General features: G+C 40.7%; 1 protein-coding gene across 4 annotated transcripts in view; it reads right to left on the bottom strand.

The window, feature by feature from the left end:
- Nucleotides 1–27,604, bottom strand: part of NGF (nerve growth factor) — a 133,612-nt gene that overhangs the window by 43,542 nt on the left and 62,466 nt on the right. Inside the window, exon 1 of one of the 4 annotated variants that reach the window (XM_089693323.1) lies at nt 15,035–15,165. The exons of the other annotated variants lie outside the window; for them this stretch is intronic. The gene's annotated coding sequence lies outside the window, so the exon portion shown is untranslated. Of the gene's footprint in view, nt 1–15,034; nt 15,166–27,604 lie in introns of those variants that run through there. 4 annotated transcript variants of the gene reach the window in all.

Raw genomic sequence — 27,604 nt, forward strand, 5'->3', positions numbered from 1 at the left:
TACCTTTGTCTACTTGTTAAACTTAATTAAAAGAACTTTCCAAAACAAAAGTCAGCTGAGGGATTATTACTTCTCCAATAAACGAAGAATCATTTAAAAAAAAAAAAGGGAAACTCTTTCCTACAGAGATCTTGCTTCATGGTTTCCAAGAAAAATATAACAATATCAGATTTGCATGATTGTTGCCTCTTATTTTGTATTCCTATTTTATAATACTCTGTTACTTAGAATTTAGTGTTAGGTTGTTTTTTTCATTTATTAGATGATGTTTTTTTTTCATATTGCCTAAGGCAGTATAAATACTTGACATAGGAAATGATCCCAATGGGTCCTTAAGAGTCACAAAGGTTCAAGCAGCATAGCAAAAATGTACTTCAGTCCTAGACACCCTCTCTCTTGCTTCCCTAATTTTAGAAGACAATGGGAGGTAGACATTATGCCGGTTTGCACCTGTTGTGACCCTATTAGTCATCCCTGCTAAGATGATACACTTAATTAGGGGCAAATATGTCTTGCCTACGGGGAACCATGTCATAGTGCACCATTGTTTTGATGCTAGGTACATTACTGTGCTATAGAGATAATTTAAAATTATCTGAAAATGTGAGATTGAAGTAAGATTTGCTTCTCATGCCTACGTTTTCCACTTTCATTGAATTCATAGTAAATAGAATAATCATTGCCCAGCTTCAACAAACAGCTTATTTTAGCTTGGAAGGATATAATGCCAGCAGAGCTGTATAATTCCATCGTCTGCTAGTATAATGATTTCCAAAAAGGTGTAGACTGTTTGAGCATGACAAATTAATTTGTAAGGGGCTTGGTTTTATTCCCATTTTAGAACCATTCTATAATAGCAACAACATGCCCTCTGGTTTATAGAAGTGAGTTTTAGTGGGCGTAATTGGAGCAGAAAGGTTTTGGATTCGAGCCCTGTGCTCCCAACTGCACAAAGGGAATCAATTACCCAATTACATTACACAGATATCATCTAGAAAGAAAAGTCTCCATTAGAGCTTGTGCAAACAGCAGCTGGTGGTAGTCAAGAACAACTATATACCATTAAAGAAAAATATAAATCATGCAAAATGATTCATGTTAGATGACTACATTTTTTTTTTTCAAACATCTTCAGGTGAAAAAAAAAATAAAATCTATGAAGAGGTATGTAGCTCTAATCTACTTTAAAAATATTTCTTTGCACAATGACAGAAAATGTATGTTCATTATTCAGGTGCTATTTTATATATTATAATATTATAATGAATATATATTTTATATATTTATATCTATAAGTGTTTCTATAAGACTTAAAGGGAACTATCTTGCTTTTCCCTGGGCAAACCCAAAGTTCCAACTTTAAGCTCCATTTACACTAGGGCGTTTAAAATCATGTACGGAATTGCCGTGATTCTGCTCATGATTTGAAAATCTGCTGTGAAAATGTGAAAACGTGCATTCGCTTGTTCAGGTGCCATTCATATCAATGACACCTTAAAACTTGGGACGTTTTTGTTGCGACTGCAGCGCGCTGTTCAAAGCCATGATCCCAAAACAAAATCGTGGGGTGCGTGATGCCCAAAAACAGTTCTGGAACCTTTTTTGGGCATCGCGTAGCCCACGATTTTGATAAGCGATCACGACACGTTTGTTACATGGAAAAACACAGCGTGATTGTGGCAAAAATGCCTCGCATTTTGAGATGCTATTGAAATGAATGGAACCTGAACACGTGAATGCACGTTTTCATTTTCACAGGCGTTTTCAAATCACCGGCAGAATTGCAGTGATTCCACCGGCGATTTGAAATGCCCTAGTATGAATGGAGCTTTAGCCTGGTTAAAAAGTACAAACTGCTAAATTTTTAAGGGCCACAAAGCAATATTTTTAGGTTTTTTCCCTGTATATTCACCTGTGATCTAGCCAGTAACAAATTTCCTGTCTTAACCCTGGTTCACATGCGTGCGGGTGGTGCCGCTGCAGAACCCGCACAAATACCTGCAGTCACACCACCCACACAGAGGAATGCGGGACCCGCAGACGGGTGCCATTAATTGTAATGGCACGTCATCCGCACTGGGAATCGCAACCGTACTGGGAATTTTGGTTCCGGTGCAGGCTGCAATTTCCAAAGTAGTGCAGGAACTTCTTCCCTGCGTGTCCCGAGGCAAGGGAGTTCATTCAAATGAATGGGCTCTTGTGTCCGTGCAAATCGTGGCCTGCACAGGTGGGAACCAGGGCTTAGGGTGTCTCCACTCTAGATGTAGAAGAGATGGAGACACCTTTGGACAGCAGCATTGTCAAACTTGAAAGAAGGTAGTGTTAAATGCACCAGGAAATTTAGATGGTGTTGACTAACAAATTAAAGCTGAACATTAGATAACACATTTTAAACAATAATATTAATTTTGTTTTTACTCTTTTGAAATAAAGGTTTTCATAAATGAATGACAAGTTGACCATTGTAAGCACCCCTGTCAGTGTTAAATGGTTTGTCTCAACCCTCTGTCACTTTTGCTGGGCAGCTTGGTCTGTTAAAGGAAGTTGTAAAATAACAGATCTAATGGCTGGATGAACAGATGAAAATAAAGTGAAAAAAGTATAAAAATAAAACTAATGCAGCAAACACATTTAAGGATTGGTAAGGAGCAATATAATACTTTTTTTGTTTTTTGGGTTTAATACCCCCCAAAAAATTACAAATGGGTCTATGTACCAAAGGTTTCATAGCACTTACAGATAAAAACTTTGAAAAGATAATAAGAAATATACATACAATTAAGGTGATATAAAGAGAAACACTGTGTGTAACAAATGCTGGCTTTCTATCAATACACATTTCAAAATCAGCTGAATGGGTAATTTACATATATTTTGGGTCAATACTGGCTTTCACATTGTTGTATTTTTTGTTATAAATTCAGGAAATTCAGTAACACTAATAATGTGTAAGGACCTGGATCACCTGCTGGTGGCACTGTGCTTCCCAGAGATCCCAGTAATTAGTCTCCACCTGACGCTGGCTGCTGGGAGGGTATTTAGTTAATTCTCTACTATTACACTTCACTTTAGGGTTTTGACTGATAGCCTGATTTTACCTGCTGACTTATCCTGAGCCTAGATCCTGTTCTTGCTCCTACCCTGCACCCTGTACCCTGCTGCCTCTCATCTGCTTCCCTTGCTCCTGATTGTAGTACTGGTTCCCCCTTCCCATCTGTTCCCTGTATCACATGTTAACCCTGTCTATACGTTTTCCCATTTTGTATGTATTGTATATATTTAGTTTGCTAATTAGGCTGTCACTTAGGTTGCTAGTTAGGCATTTTATTATTGGGTTATGGTTCACTTATATCTTTATGCTTGCTGTGTTTCCTGTTTTGCTGTGTTTGGATGTCTTTTGTTTTACTATTAATACATTTACTTTACTATATATTATATAGTCTGGTCTCAATTTCCTAGTGTGGCTATGCAGTCCCAGTTGCTGATCCCTGACATAACACCTAAGCAAATCATAATAGTAGAAGAGGGAATAATTATCCTCCCAGCAGTCAGCATCAGGTGCCGATTGATTAATGGGATCTGCTGGTTGCTGGGATACTCCCGCTGGTGGACACTGGAACTACAACTTTACGCTCAGAGAGGCACAGTCTCACCTGCTAGTGATCCGGGTCCTGATAGAATAACTAGCTATAGTGTATGTTACTAGTTAGTGTGTTGTACTGGGGATATTTCCCTTTACTTCCAGTCCTGGAGACACAAACGAAAATGAGAGGAAATATTACCATAGCAATGGGAATTTCCATTTTAGACAGTTGCCACCTTAATTTTTTTTAACCTTACCTCTTGTTCTGGCTGGTGACAACTTCAAATTTTTGATGTCCCATCACTTTCTGTCCCAGTATCAATGGTCAGCAGAACAGAAGAGAGGAATGAATTTCCCCAGAAGGAACATAAACTACCATGAAAACCCTTCCCTCTCTCCAAGAGTGACATGCATTATATCTAAACAATCACATTTAATATGCAAAATAATTATATAAATTGCTAACATTGTTTATTCAGTAATACTATGTCCTATATTTAACTGTCAGGAACTAGAGTAAGCAGCTAGAATTCACTGCGCTCAGTGGTTCCTCCTTTTGATCTCCATGCATTACAAGTCACAGCAGTGCTATGGAGGTAAGCAGGATAAACCAATGAGCGCAGCAGAGAACACAGGGGATTGACACTTTTGGAATACAGTCTCTGGTCTTCTGCAGATTTTTACGAACTCTCTGGGTCTCTCTCTCACAAGGCTATGTTGGCTGTGCTTTTGACATGGCTCTTTGAAAATTGAGGTTCAAATGGTTTCTCAGACTTTATGTGCCAAGAATACTACCACTACAGCTCACCTTGCTCACCTGTGACAGTTATAGTGCACGCCATGCTTAGGGAATGCTAACAGGCATACACAGACAGGCTGGATAACAGCCCTCTGCTTCCAATAGAATTACAAAAAAAAAAGGAAAAAAAGGGAAGAACTGGAAAAAGACATGGAATCTGAAGTGAAGTGTATAAATCTTCAGTGAAGGTAAATAGCAGTTCATATTCAGTTTCTCCTCATCTGGCTTTCCACCATGTCTGTTCAAAGCTCGCTCTCTACATGCTTTCCACTTTAGTACCCTCTCCCCGTCTCTTTGACATCTCTATGCCCTCCCCAAAGCCAGGATAACCCCGCTTGATTAGGCTGGGCCCTACGTTTTACTCTGTCAAGCCTCAAAAAAAGTTTGTGGAACCACATCATACAAAAGAGCAGTCCCATTTCTCACTTGTGGCACCACCTATGAATTCTCAGTTGGATTAGAGTCAGTTGCTTGAAGCAGTCTTCTTTCAAGCTCCTTTAGCAATCAAGTGTCAGGCCATGGAATGTATCTAAATAACCAAGAGGTATTCTGTTTAGCTAAACAACAATTGACCCCTTGAATGCCCTGTTAAATTCAGTAGCCAGTAAACATCCATTAAGTAGACTATAAATCTTGATGTATTTATAGCAATTCTTTGGCAATAAGGTTATTGCTCCCTGGAATGCAAATATTGGTTTATGTTGTGATTTTGATCCATTAATTACTTCCCCTGTCCCATATATATATATAATATATATATATATATGAATATATATATATATATATATATATATACATACATACATACATACATACATACACACACATCTCAGACAGAAGCAGTGATGTCAGGATCATTATTTAGAGCCAGCAATAGTATCGTTCTTTAGAGCAGGCAATGGTAGAAGCGATCTGAGCAGCTCTGCAGCTGCCTGCTCACTTTTACAGGAGGTGGAAGTGGGTTTTCTTGCATATGATTGAGTGAAATAAGGCATTATATTGTAAAAAAATAAACAAAAAGATTAGATATGCACATCCAACATCCAACAGACGTTTTAGATGTTTATCACTAATTCCTAGTTTCATTTTTAGTGAATACGCAGCTTTATTATTTCATGCTAGGCATATCTAATAACAAAAGCATTTAACCTTTAACCCACAGTACTGAATAATGTTTTGTTGTGAGTATTACGCAATGCAGAAAATAATTTCCATTGATTTATGATTTTCACTGTGTAAGTATGTAAGTGAAAAAGCATATTTGAAATTAAAATGCATAAGCTGTATTATTGAACTTAATAGCCATACTTTTTAAATGATGTCCATACCAAACTAATATTGTATTCAATGTACACTGATTAAATAAATCACCCATTACATTTTAATATATGTTTTTAAAGGGATTCATGTGGTTAGAGCTCCCTGTCTAGATTTTGCTTTTACTTGGTTAGATGACTGCTACCACACAGGGACTTACTTCCTCACTAGTACCAGCTGAAAACCTGGGCCAAGCAAAGCTGCAAAACAACACTGATAAATATAAGAAATGATCAGTGTATCCAGATTGCCAAGAAATTCATTCTAAACATTGGTATATGACAACAGTTCACCAAAAAGCACCTTAAAACATTTTACATAAAAATGGTATACACGTAAGACCTTATGAGTTAGCACTTTTGTACGAAATGTGTCAAGAAATGTTGTGGAGAACCACTGTCATTTATCAAGCTTTCTCAGGGATGTGGATTAAGGTGTATATTGATATATTATTGTCCTGGTTTGATGAATAAAAAGCCAGCCACTACTTCAATAAAACAAACAATACATTTAAAAAAAGGAAGCCCTTACCTACAATGATCATGACCCAGGAGTTCCAGGAGAAATGTAAAATTATCAGATTTGCATGAAGGCAGTTTTTTTTATTCTGCGTCCTATTTTATAATACTTTGTTTCTTAGAATTTAGTGTTAGGTTACAGATTAAACATGTAAACATTTTTTTTTTCATAAAAGCAAACAGGCACCATTAGCATACTGATAGAACAAATAGAAATCTTGCAAGGATGCTACTTAGGAGTCACTCCAATATGGCGAGATATTCCGAAAATTTTATGTGAGCATATGACTCCAGAAACTATGTATTGACAGTCAAAGGTTTCCCAGCATGAAACGTTATAACCGGTTAAGACCGCCTAAAGGTGTAAGAGAAAGGAACAGAGAAAATACAAGAAAACCCCTCCCCGGAGCTTAGGGAGGGTAAGCAGAGCTTGACTTAGCCAATGGGCATTCTATTGCCATAGAAAGGTAAACATGGCATGGTGTAGAGATGAAAAAAAAGGAGGTAGGTAGGGACATAGGGACTGTTTGAAATACATACAGCAAGCATGGCAGTATATTCATTTTGAGAATGAACATTCTGCCAAAACAGGAGTAGCATATCCTATCCCAGTTTTTTTAGATCCTAAGTGATACAAGAGAACCAAAGTAAAATGTTGCAGCTTTAAAGGTCGGACAGATCAGCCAGCAACTGTATCCCTAAATACTGTAAGTAATAGAGTACATCCATCAGGTAAATGGAAAATGTCTATTGAAATAAGTGACCTCTTCCGCCTCTAAGGAGTTATTTAACACCTTTGAGTTAGAATAATTGATTTTTAGAGTAGACAGCTTTTCTGGTGTGACAAAGGAGAAGTCCTGGCTGCCCTGAAACATGCTACCATGTCCACCCACGTGGCGTCACAGCCTAACTCATCCAATCTCAGTTGAGGAGAGTGTGCGTCCAGACTAGGCATCCCCGAAGCCCTGCATCTCACTGGCCCCTGTTTGTGTTCCAAGGTGGACAATAGTGACCACACGCCGACAGCTTCCTGGCAAAGCTCTGTATCCCTCCAGCCTCATCCCTGTTTATCTCTGCAACATTACACTGCATCCCAGAGGGCTCCACTTGCATTGGTATACATGCTGCTTAACCCTCTCCATTCTGTGACTGCATTTTTATGCCTACCTTATCAGCATTTCTATCATCCTTTTCACTTAGATGCTGGTGCCCTTGTCTGCTTCTTTGTTTTAGATCCTAAAGGCCTCTCCAACTTTGGCCTGTGGGGAGGCATACAGGGACATAACCTGGGAACAGAATTTGTCCTGAAGGCCCATATAGCAAAGAGCCAGTTCCATATAATCCCAGGCCACCCTGTGGAATGAGTGAAAGCTCCCCGTTATCAGCCAGTGATGTGTGATTAGTGTTTTGACGGCACTGTCTCAAGTTTTTTTTTTTTTAATCTGGTGATTTTTATTTATTTATTACATATTGGCTCAGGTGGTATAAATAATTCACAATGAAAATTATCTCATGGGTTCCCAAGGATCACGGAATGCACCGCAAGTACAGCAAAAATAGATGTAAGACTGCATACCTGTCCTTAATTGTAGCAGACAATTGGAACTACACCTTGGTTTTATACAACCTATTGCCTGTCTGCACTCATTGTGACCCCATAAGGCATCAAGATGAGACACATAATTAGGAGCAGATATTTCTGGCCTACAGTAAACCATGACATAGTATCCCATTGTTTTAAAGTGGTAGCAAAGTCTTTTTTAATACGTTTACCTATAGGTAAGCCTATAATAAAGCTTACCTGTAGGAAAAATGAAGATCTCCTAAACGTGCACCAATTAGGAGATATCAGTTTGTTTTTTTATAGCCGGCACATGCGCTCTGAAGGAACGGCACACCCATGCTGTTCCTTCAGAGCACTGTGCCGTGGCCCAGGACCCCTGCGCACATGCGTGGGAGTGACGTCATCGCGACTCAGCCAGTCAGACGGCCAGAGCTCTCAAACCTGGACCGAAGACCAGTTGAAGATGGAAGCCCTGTCAGCGGTGACAGTGTGCCACTGGAGGGCTTCGATTTAAGGTAAGTCCTTCATAATGTGCACATAATAACATTGCCTTATAGAGATTTTTTTTAACCTGTTTAATACTGCTCTATTACTAGGTACATTACTGCATGATGGAAATTAAATAAAATTATTTGACAAAAGCGAGTTTGAAATATGATTTCCACAAAGTAGTATTTTTAGGCTTTTTCCACTGTATATCCACCTGGTGATCTGGCCAGTAACACTTCCTGTTTTAGGGTACCTCCACTCTGGATGGAGATGCAGTGGAGACACCTTTGGACAACAGCATTGCCAATCTAGAGAGAGGGAAGTGTTAGATGCACTAGCAGATTTAGATGGCCTTGACTAACAAATTAAAGCTGAACTCAAAACCACATGATACTAAAGAGCAATCCTCTCTCTCATCTCTGGCACCATTGTGAACTCTGCATTGGATTAGAGTCAGCTGCATTAGCTCCTTCAGCAATCAAGTGTCAGGCCAGGAGAAGCATTTAAATAACCAAGAGGTATCCTGTTTAGCTACACAAACAATTAACCCCTTGAATGCCTTGTTAAATTCAGTAGGCAGCAAACATCCATTAAGTAGAGAATACATCTTAACATATCTATAGCATTTTTTGGCAAAAAAGGTTACTGCTCCCTGGAACTCTAATATTAGTTCATATTGTGATTTCGATCTATTAAAAAAAAAGATCCATTTTTTCCAAACAGCAAAAAGTGCTCTACATTTTACATCATGATACCAGAATGTATGCCTTGTGTGCTACACTGATATAATTTGAAGGACACACAAGGTTTTATTTTATGTTAAAAAAATAAACAAAAAAGGTGGATCTGCACATCTTGCACAGCCAACAAACATTTGTACGATAGTGTTTATCACTATTTAATTTTTAGTAAAAATGCAGCTTTATCATTTCATGCTCGGCATGTCTAATAACAAAACCATTTAATCTTTAACCCACGGTATTGAATAATATTTTTGTTTCAAGTGTTATGCAATGCAGAAAATTTCCATTGACTTCTGTTTCTCACTGTAAAAGTATGCAAGTAAAAATCCTTAGACTTCATATTCAAAACTAATATGTATAAACCGTGTTATTGAACTTAATAGCAAGACTTTTAAAATTATGTCTATACCAATTTAATATTGTTTTCAATGTACACTAAAGAATTAAATCACCCACTACATTTTACTATATATGTTTAAACAACTTCCATCCCGGCTTATTGCAAAACAATGGCCAGGCGGGACTTTCCTTGTTCCAGGTGGTCGTCATATGATTTCCTCCTGGACTGGCTGAGTCCACTGGACAGAGCTGGTGACAGATCATTGTACCGGCCCAATGCCAGTACCATGTGATCGCTGTGACCAATCACAGCAGATCACATGACTACTGTAAGCAAGGAATAGCTTCTATTCATGCCATTCTTTGTGTACAATATTGTTGCTAGCTGTGATTGGTCACAGTGATCACATGGTACAGACAGGGTCAATCACAGCCCATCTGTACCCTGTGATTAGCTGTGGTGAATAAAAGCTAATCATAAAAATACACACTAAATCAATCGATTTCATTCAGTAAAAATGCTTGCTTATAGCAGTGAAGTTCATGGTCATGACGGGGGTAAAACCTTCTGGAGCTTAAGTGGTAAAAAAAGTTGAAAAATAACAGATTAGGTTGGATCAATAGATGAAAATAAACAGAAAAAAAGCCTAGAAATAAAATGAACGCAGCCAGGACATCTAAGAGCTGTGTCTGTTTACATCTACTGTACCGACATCTAATCTGATCCATCTAGCGGGTCAGATTGGATGGCAGTTGGGTGTAAATGGACAAGCAGCCTGTTTACATCCAACCGCCCATAGAGGAGAGTGGGCTGTGTCTGTGTCCACTCTGCATAAGCGGAGCAGACACGGACCAGCCATCCGTCTGCTCAGAGAAAGGGGGCAATGCAAACTAGTTACAGTGTATGTTACTAATTAGTGCATACTACTGGGGAGATTTCCCTTCACGTCCAGTCCTGGCCATGCAAAAGGAAACAGAAATATTACCAACACATTGTGAATTTCCAAACTAAACAATTGCCACCTGAACTTTTTTTTAACCCTTACCTCTTGTTCTGGTTGGTGACAACTTTAAAATTTTAGATGTCCCTTCACTGTCCCAGTGGCAATGACCAGCAGAACAGAAGAGAGGAATTCATTTCCCCAGCAGCACATAGACTACCATAAAAACCCTTTCCATTACTAGTATGAATTATCTCTAAACAATGAAATGTAATATGCAGAATAATTATATAAATCCCTAACACACTAGTTTATCCAGTAATACTGGGGTTTATTTACTAAAGCTAGAGAGTACAAAATTAGGCGCACTTCTCCATAGCAACCAATCAGCTTCAAGGTTTTATTGCCAAAGCTTAATTGACCAAGCTGAGGTTAGAAGCGGATTGGTTTCTATGCGGAAGTGAGCCTGATTTTGCACTCTCCAGCTTTAGTAGTTAAACCCCACTATGTCCTATACTTACCTGTCCTGACTGGACTAAGCATCTGGAATTCTCTGTGCTCAGCTTTTCCTTCTGTTGATCTCCATGCATTACAGGACACAGTAGTGCTATATAGGTAAGCAGGGGGCACCAATGGGTGCAGCAGAGAACACAGGGGATCGACACTTCCAGAATACAGTCTCTGGTCTTCTACACATCTTTATAAAATCCCTGGGTCTCTCTTTCACAAGGCTATGCTGGCTAGTCATGTGATTCATTTAGTTACTAATCAAAATTTAGATGAAATTTGCGTGATTCTGAGATTCATGAGTATCCAAATCAATGACTAATGATGGTAACGAATTTTAACTAATCCAAAATAAATTATAATGAAAACAACAAACTCATTTGTTTTCATTCGAATAACATGATGCGATAGTTTGGGCCTTTTGGTTTGGTGAGAGTCCTATGCTAAAAGGCATACACAGACAGGCTAGACTACAGCCCTCTGCTTCCTACAGAATTACAAAAAGGCAAAAAGGGAAGTTTAAAAAAATACTGCATCTCTACAATGTAATACAAAATAGAACTTTTGCATCCAGGGAATTCTTTTAAAGGCATTTGCGGCAGAACAAGACAAGTTGAGACGCAGAACGAAACAAAGAGTTAGTAGTATGTTTGACAAACACAGTAATGTATACCACCTCTCCTTATAAGTACATATCTTCACAGTCTGCTACAAAATAATCTGTCTCTTGGATCGAACACAAAGCCAGAGTCCTGACAACGCTGATTAGTGTCTGAATGAATTTTGTCGGCAATGTTGGTACACATTATTCTTGCTGCTCTTCGTGAGGCTGCTGTGACATTGATTTATATTTTTCAGGGAAGAACTACAAGGGAGTTCTCATTTCAGTGCTATTCAAACTCAGCTTGGTCCTTTTCTTCTGCAGGCAAATAACACTCACAGGTCCCCTGACCACCCTGATCCTGTATCTGGTAAGTAAGAAGAGAAGCAGCAGACTGATGACTGTCTCTCTTCTCTCTCCTCCTGTTAGCATGCACCTTGCACTGCAGCATAACAGACTTGCTCTTGGTGCTGCTTTTCCTTCCACAAGTCTAAACTCTGCTATACATAGGCTGATACCAAGTTAAATGAAGGTACTTATGCTGCTTGTATATAAAAAAAATTATATAACAAAGGATGAATTTATGAATTCAGAGCTCCATTAGTTTGTGTTTTTTTTTTTTTCGCCTGGAATTCAGCTTTAATCAGGACACTGGCAGAGCCCATGGAAACATATTACTTAAATTAGTGAGTTTCTGTTTATCCAAGCATTTTTTTTCCTTAGTGACATAACAAAAAGATTCAACGCGGTCATCTTTATGTCAAGAAAAGTCGCTTGTGGAACAGCAGGAAATTCAGTGAATAAGCACAAATAAACAGAGAAAGCTTTCAAGGGAAGCTCATGCTAACAAACAGATCAAAATATGTATTACTTACTATGCCATGAATCTGTGCAAGAGAAACTTTTAGCAGTTGACATTGCTTTAGACTGAACTAATAATATTACTGTAGATATTAAACAAGATACATGATAAAGGTCTATTTTAGCTTAGATTTATATTGTAATATTGTAAAAAGTTCTGTACTTTTGTATGAACATCGAATGCTCCTTGCTACATTTTAGCAGGATTTTTTATTGCAATTTTAACAACTCTTGTATTCTAAAATTTCTGTAAAATGTGCATGAAAAAGCAGTAAAGTACAGCAAAAAGTGGTGGCGTGCATTAAAGGCATGCTAAAGCACAACAGTTTCATAATGCTTTGTGAATCCAGACTTAAATGATAACTCAACATTGTGGGGAAAAAAAAACAGAGCATAAAAAAATATATACAGCATATGCAACTTTTACACAAGCCATCCACCATTCAGGAATTAGGCTGCAAAGTCATTTAACTCCTGGGTTTTTTCAATGACAGCACAGCGCTCACTCCCAACAAAAGCCACGGCTCCAATGCATTTCAACCACAGCATGGAGATAGCAGCAATCAAGAGGGAGGAAGTTGAGGAATTCTAAAAAGTGTATTGGGCAAAACCATCTCCCATCTTATAATTATCCTCTAAAATCATTCAGGGATGCATTATAGGAATAATGTATTGGTAATCGGCTGACCGATGACAGATCTGTGAACACACATCATTTAGGTAAGGCCTGCAGATTCATAGGTCAACAATCCTAATGCATATCACATACATAAAAAAACATCAGCAAAGAGAAGTTTGGGATTGTGAAAAACAAAACAAAACAAAAAAACAACAACAACCATACTCACTACTTAGTTCTTGTTCTTCAGTCTACTTCTAATGACAAGAACTGAGCAATCAAAGACTACTAACTGCTCGGCTCTCAGTCTTCATTGAGCAGAGTGACTCTCAGGCCCCGGCTCTCTGCTCTGCCCCTCCAGTGCTCACTGAAGCCCTGGACTGTGGAGGGGGCAGGAGCGACTGGCTCAGGTTCTCAGCACTGCACTGAGCCAGCTGTTGGTCCAGACATCTAGGTGGATCCCAACATTAAAGTCAGGACCTCCAGAGTCTGAACCAGCTCTATGACATCAGCGAACAGCAGGCTTTAGCCCGCTGTTTGATGAATGCTGGTCACAGGAGTGCAGAACTAAGTGCACTCCTATGACCCACAGGAGAAATAGGTCCAAAAGAGCTTTAGACCTACTTCTCCTTTAGATACTTCTACAAGGATACAAACACTGCAGCTTTTCTCATTAGAACACAGGAAGTGTTAATTATAATGAGCCAGATCCTCCCATTCAGAATCAGTATTCAAAGGACATGGTGAAACAAACAACTTTTTTTTCAAAACAACAAAAAATAGGAATGTACGACAAAAGTGTGTTAAAATTCCTGCAATGTAGATTGACCACCCAGGGGGGATTGTTTTCTTCTCAACCCAAGTGGAGTTACTCCTTAAAGCGAACCTTTCTTTTTCTCATGCAAGGCAAACGAAAAGTTTCACTTAGGACACCTCTACACGGCACTGTTCAGCTGTCAGGTGTGGGGAGTAAAGGCCCTGTGTAAGCTCTAAAGTAGTTATCATCAGTCTGCTAAGACTATAACATTGGTCTGCTGCAGGCAAGGCGAAACATTTCCCCACTCTCCTCTTTCCTAGTGATCAGGCTGCAACATTATAACTTTTTAGCATGTCTTACAGTAAGAAGCTGTAGCAGGGACTGACTTGTGTTAGTAAGTTGTCAAAAGGCACCATAAGATGCATGACTGTATACTCTCTGAGTCAGAATCTGTGCCCAGGAAGTAAATGCTGACCCTGGATGAAGACTAAAGAAACTGTTTCCATCCTTCCGGACAGAAAAACATATTAGGACATGGTTAGGGGGAGTATTCTGATCTTTGAGAGGTAATACATATTTGTAAGGCTAGGTTCACACATATGCAGTGCGGTACATCGCATGAGATTCGTACAGGAACGGCACCGCATTCCTGTGCAAATCACATACGAATTGTGTGTGGTGCGATTGGAGCCATAATTTTGTATGGCTCAAATCGCACCGCATCCCCACCAAAAAGCTGCAGGGCCCTTTTTTTAGGTCCGCACTAGTATCGGATTGCATGGGTATTCACACCCATGCGATGCGATACTGCACATCGTACCGTGTTTTGCGGACCGAATTTGGGGTGGTGTTAACTTAACACACACCCGCAGCGGTTCGCATGAACAGGGTGCGATTGTGATGCGCTGCAGAATTTTGCACAGAAAAGCTGCAAATTCCGCATCGCATCAGCGTGAACCCAGGCTCAGTGTTAAACCTACACCATAGTTAGTAAAAAAAAATATCTCTGATGCTAAGACCATGTGAAAGTTGTGTATCCACCCATGTTTACTATACTTGTGCATCTCCACTTTATCCTGTCAGCAGCCACAGCAGCCACCTTAAACAGTACTCAAGTGAAAAATTACCCAGATCTCCTGCAGAGTAATCCCCACACATTATATTTGTTTTAGGTCGTGTGAGGTCGTATGCCTAAAGTGGCATCCACTGGCTGCATTTAGCTTTAGAACATGCAGGTGACTCATTTTGTATGAGGGAAAAGGTAAGAGTTGGGCACTCCTTACTAAATTAAAATATCTTTAAAGTGGTTGTAAACCCTTACATATACCCATTGAAGTGACTGGCCCCAGGTGATACGCAGAGATTATACAAATCCTCCTACAAACTTTGTACCTACCTTTCTGCAGTTTTCTCTTCTGTACATCTGTTCAAAGTGGTGATTTTATAAAGCTTGTCTGAGAGTTCAGAAAACAGGGGGTGGAGAGCTGAAATTAAACACTGCAGAGCTCGGTGAGGGGAGTTCTGAGAGCTGATTGGAGGGAAGAGACACGCCCCCTCCACACAGCTCACAAAAACAGAGCTGAGGTCAGTCTTCTGGAGGTCCCTCCCCTGTCACAATTTTTCTCTTGGTGTCAGGGAAACGTGTCAGAAGTGATTCATGCTGATAGAGGGGGAATGAAGTAGCAGACCAAAATGAGACTTAGTACTCTTAATAGAGAGTACTCAATAGGCAACCTTTCAGAGGTTGAGGTTTACCTGGACAACATGGAGTAAAGCAAAAATCACCCCCCCCCCCACAGTAGTGATCTCAGCCCCCCTTTACATCATCTCCCAATGTAGTGCCCTGTAACCTCTAATGCAGTGTCCTCTGCCCCCTTCCCTTCACCCCCCCACTGTAGTGTCCTCTGCCCCCCTCCCCCCACAGTAGTGTCTTGCACGCCCAATGCTGTGTCCATTGCCTCCCTTCCCGCACAGTAGTGTCCTTTACCCCTCAAAGCAGTGCCCTCTGCCCCCCTTTACACCACATCCCCTCCACTGTCATATCCTCTGCCTCCTTCCCCCGCAGTAGTGTCCTGAACCCCCAAACCGCTGTCCTTTCCCCAACTTCACATCACCACCCCACTGTGTAGTGTCCTCTACCCTGCCCCATAGCAGTGTTCTCTGCTTTTGGAGGATGGGGAGGCAGAGGACAGTTTGTGGGGGGCAGTGTCCCCTGTCCTTTTTTTCATCAAAATCCCCAACACTGTAGTTTACTCTGTCCCCCCCTCCCACAGTGTCTCCTAAGCTTCCCTCTCCCACAGAGTCTCCTGTGTCCCCCCTCTCACAGAGTCTCCTAAGCTCCCCCCTCCCGCAGAGTCTCCTGTGGCCCCCCTCCCACAGAGTCTCCTAAGCTCCCCCCTCCCACAGAGTCTCCTGTGTCCCCCTCCCACAGTGTCTCCTAAGCCCTCCTGCCCGCAGTGTCTCCTAAGCCCTCCCCATGCAGAGTCTCCTGTTTCCCCCCTCCCACAGTGTCTCTTAAGCCCCCCCCTCCCACAGAGCCTCCTGTGTCCCCCTCCCACAGTGTCTCCTAAGCCTCCCCCCCACAGAGCCTCCTGTGTCCCCCTCCCACAGTGTCTCTTAAGCCTTCCCCTCCCACAGAGCCTCCTGTGTCTCCCCTCCCACAGTGTCTCCTAAGCCACCCCACAGAGCCTCCTGTTTCCCCCCTTACACAGTGTCTCCTAAGCCCCCCTCCCACAGAGCCTCCTGTGCTCTCCTCCCACAGATTCTCCTGTGTCCCCCCTCCCACAGTGTCTCCTAAGCCTTCCTTCCTGCAGTGTCTCCTAAGCCCCCCCACAGAGTCTGTTTCCCCCCTCCCACAGTGTCTCTTAAGCCCTCCCCTCCCACAGAGCCTCCTGTGTCTCCTCTCCCACAGTGTCGCCTAAGCCCCCCCACAGAGCCTCCTGTGTCCCCCCTCCCACAGAGCCTCCTGCAGCCCCCCTTCCACAGTGTATCCTAAGCCCCCCCCCCCCTCCACAGAGACTCCTGTGTCCCTCCTTCCACAGAGTCTCCTGTATCCCCCCTCCCACAGTGTCTCCTAAGCCCCCCCCCCCCCACAGAGCCTCCTCTGTCCCTCCTCCCACAGAGTCTCCTGTATCCCTCTCCCACAGAGTCTCCTGTATCCCTCTCCCACAGTGTCTTCTGGGTCCCCCCTCCCACAGTGTCTCCTAAGCCCCCCACACACAGTGTGTCCTAAGCCCCCACTCACAGTGTCTCCTGTGTCCCCTTCATATCACAAACACACTCAGGTAGCACTGCCTTCCTGTCAGTGTGTGTACAGCAGAGCGGAGATCAGAAGACAACACAGTGCTGGGTGGAAGGCGGGAGCAAACACACACAGGTAGCACAGTTACACTTCCTGCAACTCCTGTATCCCTGTCAAAGCATCTGAAGGCATTGGATGTTGATACTGAACACATATTAATTGCGTTATGGTGCAAGAATACAATTACTTTAGCAGTGAGCTGAATTTAAATGACCCAGCATTCTCAGCGTTTTCTGTATTGAGTTTTAAGCAATTGTTAAATAAAACAGTGGTCTGACTGGTCAGACAAGTCATTGAGCAATGGCTGGGAGGTTTCCCAAACCAAAACAGGTGACAGCTTTTTTCAACCTGTCACAGCAGGTTACGGAGCAGTGGCATAAACAACATTATAGACAGGTCAAGAGAGCGCAATGGCACCAGATTATGCACCGATCAGTAGCAGGGATAGGCACTTACAACACCAGCAGTGGAGAAGATTGGGAAAAGAGCAGCACTGCAAAGGAAAGGCTCAGTTCCAACCAGCTTTGAATTCAGTGAATGAAGGGTTAACTAACTTCCTGTTCCAGTAACCCTCTGTCACATCTTGGCACATGTTGCAGGGACAGATTTTGAGGGGAAATCTCGACAAGAGGGACCCATACATAAACAGAAAAATGGTAGTGGTTCTAACCTTCACATACTATATGTAAATGAAACATAATATTATTATTAATAAAAAAAAAAAAATAATAATAATTTTTAATAGAAGCCGGCCTATAAATTGTCTATACAAATCAAAATGCATTTTGGAGTACAGAAAAAGCACACAGAAAAATTATCTTCTATTACTATGCATAAGGAAACATTCACACGAGAAAAATTAACTAACCAAACAAGCACAATTTAACTGAAAAAAAATCAGTGCTGTAAACAGTATTAGCTGCGATTTTAAACTCTGTACCTGCAAAACAAAAGCATGAAATAGACAATATGGTCTGTATACACGGATTGTCTATACTCAATGCATTTTTAGCCATTTGGCCATATAATACAACTGATATTGGTACAGGCAGGCTTTTTTGTTTGTTTACTTACTTTTTTTCATTGAATAGTTTTTGCCCCACCCCCAATCCTCCCTCCTCACCTAGGCACATGATGTCAGTGCCCCCAATGCATCCTGGAATATGTGATGTGTATATTTCAGCAGGTACTGGGAGCAGTACAAATGGAGAAACAGAAAAGGGCGCACCGACCTAGTACATTATTGTTTAAAATAATTTATTGAAGAAACAAAAATAGGTATCATTCTCACAATGGACATATTAACAGTTGGTCATCCAGGGTTCCATTGTATGGACTCAGATGTTGTTTGGATCATACATCTTGTTCAGTTTGACATGCCTGTGTTAATATGTCCATTGTGAGTATGATACCTATTTTTGTTTCTTCAGTAAATTATTTTAAACGATAATGCACTAGGTCGGTGCGCCCTTTTTCTGTTTCTCCATTTGTATCCAGTGTATTTGGACCACCCCGGTCTGTTGAGGGCAGCAAGCAGTGCATATTCCAGAAAATTCCAGAACATTCCTATTGGGTCTACTGAGTCCTTTCCTAGCACAGGAGTAAAGTGTTTGTTGTGTTGGACTGGGAGCAGTACAGCTTTTCCATTCACTAAAGAAGGATGGGGAAGGTGATGTTCCTATGTAATGTTCTCTTTATATTCCCTGAAATGTAGCTAGTAGGCATAAGCATAAGATACATTTTGGGAAAAATGCTTTGGAGTCAACAGGAAAGGAAAACTCAGAGGTCGATTGTGCTGAAAGTTCACTAAAAGGGACAGCAAACACAAACCTACTAATTTTGTGGTGAAATCAGGTTTCCCACATTTCACAGCTTATCCTTTCTAGTGAGTAAATGTGCACTCCAGTGGGTTAAAGTGCTTCTAAAAGCTCAAGTTTTTTACCTTCTATGCATGAAAGTAAAAAAAATACCTTCTCTGTGTAGCATCTCATCCAGCCCCCCCCTAATACTCACCTAAGACACCTCTGAATCCAGCGATGTGCACTGGAATCTTGACTATCCAGGGACTCTCTCCTCTCATTGGCTGAGACAGAAGCGGGAGCCATTGGCTCCTACTGCTGTCATTCACAGCCAGTGAGCCAATGAGAAGCATGAGGGGGGGGGGGCCGAGTCATGACTCTGTGTGTGAATGGACACACAGAGCAGCGGGTGCCTCCAAAGCAAGGTGGGGGAACCCGACAAGAGGAAGATCCAGGCTGCTCTGTGTAAAACCACTGCACACAGCAGGTAAGTGTAGACTTGTTTGTTTTTTTTCTTTAAAAAAATAAGCCTTTAGAATCACTTTAATGCACCATACATTCCCGGTAATTCATGGTTTTGTGTTTTTTTAAATGCATTTTAAGTTGTTTCCTTATATTTTTAGGTGCTCAGTAGGTTAATACCCTCTTATTTTCTGGCATATAATGTATTAATGCTTCTTGTTCTCCGTCATTTATTAGAAACAACATTATTGGGATCAATATGACTTACAAAATCAGCAGTGACATCTTTTTTGAGCAATCAGCTAAATATAATATACTGTTGGGATGCACTCTTTTGGAATTTAGTTTTCATGTTTAAGGGTCAGCTCCAGCCAATTAGTATAATAAATATTGTAACTAGATAGGGGTGAGTACCCTTTTCCCCATACCTGAGGATTTTATCCTCATTTCTAACAACACATTTTCCTGGCACCTACTTGCTACAGACAATTGACCAGTGACAAACCTAACCTTGCACAGGGAAGCTGGAATTGCCATTTAGCTTTTGTGAGTAGCAATTGTGTTCTAAATTATACAGCGCTGTGGGTTACTGAGCAACCACCAACAAATAGGGAGAGAAACAGAGTATCACTGCTTCTGCTTCTACTGACCTCCAGAAAATCTGTAGTTGCAGAACTGTGGGGAACTTCCTGAAGTGGGAATTGATTGCAGAAGGATTATAGTCTGCATGTGCAGAGGCAGACTTCTTTAAAGTCTGACCTAGAGGGGACTTGCATAAACCTTTGTGGCTATGATTATCATAGTGTACAGTTCTGACTGTTAAATTTCATCCTGTTGTCTTGGAACAAAAGTCCATACCTCATGTACCTATTGTCCAGTGTATTATTGCATTTGTTACATGCAGGGAAGGACAAGAGTTATGACAGAAAGGCTGTGTTCCTCTTGATAACCATTCATTTGATGATCTGGTATCCCAAGGAACCAGCCAAGCTCAGATAAAAGCCATCTGCTGTGGCCCTGCACCAGATTTGCAGCTTGGTGTTCTACCATACACCGGCATCTGTCAGTGCATCACCAAGGGCCCCTGCATTGCTGTATTGGAGGAGTAATGATGAGTGAACTGGCTTGGGTTAGGTTCATTAAAGGATTTGCTAGCCCAGTCTGAAAGCCAGTAATGTCAAACATAGTGTCAAACATAGTGCACAAACCCATTTGAAGTCACTGAGGCCAATTTGCAAGCTTTTGGTTGAAAAAAAACGTCAGCAAAAGAGACACAGAAAAAAAAATATTGCCAGTAAATGACAGTACCTTCCTTGCCAGCTTCCGGATTATGTCATTGACCACGGATATTCATTACTCTATATTATCAATACTGTCAGCCAGCATTGCCTGACCTTATCCCAACAACCCTGGCTCCCTGGATGTGGGGCTGTGGGTGGTAGGGACTTATCAGTTTCTGGAAGCCTCCTTTAGGATATATCTGGCCCTCCTCCCTACATGAATGAGTAATAATTAAAAGTAAAATGGTATGTAAACACACATACACCTTAGAAAAAATTTTTTATTTAAAAGAATAAAAACATTGTCCCCAGCATCAATCACGTCATCTGGCAATGTAGATCTTTTGCCAATCATGATAATCAATGGCCAAAGACCTGTGCCATGACAATCTGCTCTCTAGCCAGCTGCTGAATTTTAACAAACAGGCTGGGTAACGCCATTAACCAAATACAGTCATGACAATATTTGATCAATTACATCACCAAGGACACCCATTGGCTTGCTTACAGTGGAAAAAAGCCAGCAGGCAGGAAGCCATCATTTCGTGGCAGTAGTAATATCGTAGGTTCAACCAAGTAGGCAAACTGGGTAAATCTGACCATTTAGCTTGCCCATATGACAAACCTTGAACAGCTAGGTTTCGGATCGGACTTATCATTGGCCTGCACCCAAAGCTCATCCCTAGTGAGGATTATCTTCTTTTATTCATAGCGTATAAAAACATTTAGGTGGCCAGAAACTTTGTTCTAATGTGCAAGTATGTACAGCATATTTGCACATCATGGCACATTTACCCAGATGATTATGTCCAGTGCCGTGATGTTCACACCACTTTTCATCTAAAACTGGTCTTTTTTTGGGTTTTATGCCATTTTGATTCGTCAAGCCAGGATGCCACAACTCCCCTGCTTGTGCATGGGAGTTACTTCACTCGATGTGGAATCTTGCTGAGATTGTAAACTGAGCAAAGTATTTTCCACTGTATACTTACAGAAAAAGTTCTAACAGGCAGGTAAAAGCATTTATGACAGAAGAGATATGCACAGTCTTTTCTGTGCTAAAAAGTCTAACTGTCAGTACTTAAAAAATAATAGCTTTGGTGCCACTTTAAAGAATTTATCCAATTAGTTAAGCTCTCAGAACAAGGATTATGCCCTCGTAGAGATCACCTTTTGAGTAGAGACACTGCTTTAATTGCAAGAAATCCCACTAAGGTTCAAATGTCCCAATAGCCTACAGGTTTATCACAATAGCCTATTCAGGGAGGTTCATTTCAAATAACCCTTCCTGGAATAAGATTACACTTGTATAGACTAATCTTGCCCCTGGAGCTACTTGTCCACCTGCTCTAAGGTTTAACAAAGCCATTCACATTTCTCTTCCTGCAGAGTTTTTGGCTAATGGTCACCTGTATTTGCCCCTTGTTCTGGCATTTCTTGTTTGTAACTAAAATGGAACTAGGCCAATTAAATCTCTGACATGTATAACGTGGAAAAGAATAGTTAAATCTGTTGTTAAAGGGTATTCTTCAATCCAGGAGATCATGGATCATTCATCAAGGGAACGCCTTTAAAAGCATTCAAATTTGTAGTCACCTAGCCCCTTCAGTACATGGATCCTTGTTCAGGAAAGAAGGACCAATATAGCCAAACTTACTGAAAGGTCCACCGGTAAGAGAGTCTGACCCTGCCTTCCCCTGGAAAATTATAGGTTGGATTGAGTGCCGGTTCACATATATGCGGATTGGGTGCGGTTTAAACAAAATCCAATCCGCATGACATGTGAAAAGACATTGCTTCCTATGGTACCTGTTTACATATGTCCGGTGCACTGGTGGTGCAGATTCAGTGAGGTTTGAAAAAGAGTCATGTAATTTATGAGCAGTGCCTCCAGGTTCAGGTGTAGATTACAGGCTTTTCACCTCTATGGGAACTGGGAAATTCTAAACCGCATTTGTATACTGTACGTGAACAGGATAAAATCCTGACCTAATCCTGCCCTGAACCAAAATGTAAACTGGAGATGAACTGCTGAACAACTACTGTGTCAATAAACTGTGAAACCTGAGCTTCAGTCCGCACCGCACATGTGTGAATCAGCTCTGCCTGTTAGGGAGGGAGGGGACAAAAACTGGATGACTCCTATTAAAAATATTTGACTTATCACTGCTCCACAAGCAATGCATCGGTGGCATCACTATTCGGCGCTATACACATCTATGAGGACTCATAGTGCAGGAACCTCATCTTCTGCTGGAGGGGCTAAAAATATTTGAGCATGCCATGGTTGTACTACTGAGGTAATTAACACCTGGGGTAGGGGGTAAGTGATAAAAGGTAATTAAAAGAAAAGTAACAAACATGTTTTACTTACCTGCTCTGTGCAATGGTTTTGCACAGAGCAGCCCCGATCCTCCTCTTCTTGGGTTCCCCTCCTGGCTCCTCCTCCCTGCCAAGTTCCCCCATAGCAAGGCACTTGCTATAAATGGCACTAGTGTGTGCTCAATGCCAAGCCAGCTCTGTGAGTCCTTTGACACACAGAGCCAGCTCGGCCTCGTCCTCCACTCCCTCCTCACTGGAGCCAATGGCTTCTGTTGCTGCCTCTGTATTCATTGAGGAGCTAGAGATCCAGGAGAGCCACTGCTCTCATGCACATCGCTGGATCGAGATTGGGCTCAGGTAAGTATAAGGGGGGGCTAGCTGCTTGCTGAAGGTTTTTTTACCTTAAAGTGTTACTAAACCCAGGACCCTGTATTCACTATATCCTGTCTTCCACAGTACACACAACATGGAAATGCAATTATTTTAGTAAATATAAACTGCTAAATACCTTTTCTCATTTGCATTATATAGCAGCTTTGTGACTTCTATCAATGTCCAGTTGAGCACTGGTTAAAGCTTGTAGGAGTTTTCATTCCCCTCTGACTGTCCTATGAGGCTGCATACCCCTGACCCTCTGTCTGGACAGTGCGGATTGGCCCTGTGCTGACCACATGCACTCTCCCAAAGAAAAAATGAGCATGTGCAGAGTGACTCCTAGAGCTCTGTACTCTCAGCAGATGGATTGAGGACATTAGAAGAAGGAGGATCAGAGAAGACAGGATCAAACAACCTTTTTACACAATGTGGAGGATTGCAGGTTCCACAATGAGTATAACAATCATGCTTTACTGCATATACAGAATGATTTTACTGTTGTGGGTTTAGTAACACTTTAATGCAAAGAATGCATTAAGGTAAAAAAAAACTTTTAGAAGTTGCCTTTAGAACCACTTTAAGTGAAGTCAAAACAAATTCCCTAAATCATAAACCTAAACTAATTCTCAACATTAAATCAATTCTTACCTGTATCATATACCTAAAGTAATACTAAAGCCCCAGCCTTTGTATTACAGATGCATCCCCCTGTTTCATTAACTACTTGCCAATTAATGATAAGGTGTCACAATGCCACAATACATATTTTGTTCCTGTATGTACCGCTGCCTTCAGATTTCCTCTTTGTGGCTTTCATGAACTTCTGGTCAAGGAGCACACTCTCTAAATCTCCCTATTCCACGCTCAGGATTACGTCTTATTCCTAGTGCCATTGTTTATGTGCACCAGCTTAAAAACATCATTATTTTGTTTCCCATGGGCTGCTTGTGTGTGTCCAGTACAAGTAGTACTATGACTGCACACATTTTGAGGTTCTGGCAGGACCCTGCAGGCCAAGGAGACACCCTTACAAAACAAGGCATGGCCAATGATTCGGGCACCTGGCAAAATAAGAAGACAGAAATGCAGAAGTTGTCGAAAAATCAGAACACAGGGTAAGTGCTACCATCAGCATTGAAAAAAGGATTCTATACTACTTTTAACATTCCTTGATCAAGAATTTTAGCAGTGATCGTTACTCTCAATGGTAAATCAAAATGCACTAAATTGATAAAGATACTATGTTTATTTATTTTTTTATATTTTGACAATGGTATTTTGATACATATTTAATTTTTGGACACTCACTATCTTACATTTTTTTATGGTAAGAATTATAAAGTACATCTCTTTCCAAGGAAAGCTTACTTCTTGCCAGATTTAGACATACCCAGGAGACATAGCCATACAGCCAAATGACGGATGCACGTAAAGGTCAATAGCAGCACTTGTACAATGACTACACACAGATGTATGAATTTTGTATGATGGTGACATCTGTTATGTCTGTTTCGTATCTGCTGTATTGATGCAGATTGGACAGTTAGATCGAAAATTGTATGGTTACATTTTGCTATTTAGCTATGCATGGACATCATTACATTTAAATTTAATCGTTAAGGATTCAAAGTCCTTTATGAAAAAATCAATAATATATTACAGTATATCTACATACTAAAGAATAAGAATGTTCATGCACTTTTAAAGGCAATCTGTATTTAAAAGCTATAATAAAAACATAAATATAGAAATAATTTAAAAATATGTTTTTCATGTTTATAGGGCTTCATTACCCAATTCAATGAAGACTGTACATAGAAAAAAAGTACAAGCTCATTAGAACAAAAAATACCTAAAATGAAAGTGGCACACAAAGAGTTTGCAACACAGTTAATGTCTTGTCAAGCTATTCCCTATGATATTTAACAACTATTAAAGACAACTTACATTGATTATTAAGGCAACAGTAATTTAAATGTAAAATCCTGACTTCTATACAGGTGGGAATACACAGTTGTGAATATTATTAGGGACTTTAATAACTAACATCAGGAGGTAGGCTTTAATTAAGTTAAGTATACAGTATGTGTACTACAAACATATATTGTAAAAAAAAAAAAAAAAAATTATAAGAGCAGGACATAGTATAATATATGCGCATCTCTTCTATGTGAATTTGTATGTGTGTGCATATAAGCATATTCTGTTTTATGTATACAGTATATAAAGTTATTCAAATGAACTTGTCAGAACAGTTATCTGTAACCGTGAAGGTTCCCTTGCAATGCGGAAGGCTGCCATTGCCAAACTAGCAGCAATGCTAACCTTGTGGCAAGCACATCACTGCAAGGTAAAGGGTTTCGTATATTCATTGGAATGGGTGGATTTTAAAAATGTTGCAGTTTTTCTGGAAGATTGCTATATATTTGATATATTGTTGAATTGGAAGGTTTCAAATCAGAAAGACAACCCACCAAGAGAAATGGCGTGAGTTGATTGGACAATATCAACTGGGGAACAAATTAAAAAATTGAATAAATTTCCCCATGGGCCAGACAACTATCAAATAATGTGATTTCATCTGAATGAAACAAATGCATTTCTTAATTTTGTTATAACTTTAACTTTTTTTCATTGACATTCATTACTATGTCCAGTCATAGATTTGTATACATCCAAATCTCTGAAAATTAAACTTTTGTCTGAAAAATGAATCATAGAGAAACAAAAACGCACATGTCTATTCTTTGCTGTAACTGTGCACCGAAACTGAAAAGGGGGGGGGGGGAGTCAGTACAATCAACACAATGCTCCTCCCTGCTTAGTTCCAAATAGAAGTATGATCAGACCACCTCTTCCTTCCCACCCAATCCTCTTGAGCAGACCTCTCATGATGCTTCCTTGCTGCTGATACACTGATTGACAGCAGGGACCCCAATGTCTGTGCTCTCAGTCAACTAAGAAATCCGGTGAATACACTGTAGCTCTGGACCTAGAAGTCTGGAAAGCTAATCGCTTTTCTGGAATGTCAGGGCCAAATCCAGCAAGTTCCCAGCTATGTACTTTAAAGCCTTGTGCAATGAGAAAATCTAAATGCCCTGTGCACTTTGTAATGAGAAACAATGACTGCTGATCAAAGCATATCTAGGCTTTTAACGGGGTTCTCCCAGTGAGGGGATTTTGCAAATCAAGAACATTCACAACTATCATGAATGTGTTTGATGCCTGCCCTTAATTCTTCAAAGTGGACCTTGCATTAAAATATAAGATCTTGCTATTTGTTACCCCTCTACCAGCCACGTTAAATCACTAATTTAAACCCAGGATTTTGTATTAAGGCTGTGTGAACGTACTAGTGCTATGCAACAGGACCGAAATCTGTGATTTAAATCAGTAGTAAGCTCTGCTTGCTCACTTGTTACCTACAGGTAAGCTTGTAATAGAGCTTACCTGTAGGTACAAGGTATGTCTCCTAAATGTGCACCATTTAGGAGATATTCACTACTTCTGCAGCTGGTGACACCACCGGTGCATGCGCACTGAACTCTGAGGGGACAGCATGCCATCTCTTTAGAGTCCTGTGCTGCAGCTCCCATTTCCATGCACGGGAGTGACATAATTGCAGCTCGGTCATTTAAAGGAAGGAAGCTGAAAGGAAGACCAGGTGAAAATGGAAGCCCTGTCAGTGGTTACAGTGTACAACTGGAGGGCTTTGTTTTAACCACTTGCCTACCAGGAACTTATACCCCCTTCCTGCCCAGGCCAGTTTTCAGCTTTCAGTGCTGTCACACTTTGAATGACAATTGTGCGGTCATGCAACACTGTACCCAAACTAAATTTTTGTAATTTTTTTTTAGACAAATAGGTCTTTTTGGTGGTATTTAATCACCACTGGGGTTTTAATTTTTTGCTAAACAAAAAAAGACCAAAAATTTTGAAAAAAAAAGTTTTTCTTAGTTTCTGTTATAAAGTTTTGTAAATAAGTGATTTTTCTACTTCACTGATGTGCGCTAATGTGGCTGCACTGATATTCATCACTGAGGAGAAGCTGATAGCCAGCACTGATGGGCAATATTGGCTGCACTGATGAGGCTACAGTGATCATCAGGGCCCTGATGATCAGTTTAGATGTCCCCATGAGAAATACTGCTTACCGACTCTCTTCTCCTCACACACTGTCAGTGGGAGGAGAGGACTGCCGATAACTGGTATTTCCTATTTAGACTGACTGAACACAGCTGGTCACATAATAAAAGGTGGTTCCGATTGGCCCTTTACTTGGACACGTGATCAGCACATTTATTATTTCAGGTATTTATATAGCACCGTCAATTTACACAGCGCTTTACACATATATATATTGTACATTCACATCAGTCCCTAACCCTCAAGGGGTGTACAATCTAAGGTCCCTAACTTACATTCAT

Source organism: Staurois parvus, unplaced genomic scaffold (assembly GCF_062004578.1).
Source record: "Staurois parvus isolate SC_StPar_1 unplaced genomic scaffold, SC_StPar_1.0 ptg000624l, whole genome shotgun sequence".
Classification (NCBI taxonomy): Eukaryota; Metazoa; Chordata; class Amphibia; order Anura; family Ranidae; genus Staurois; species Staurois parvus.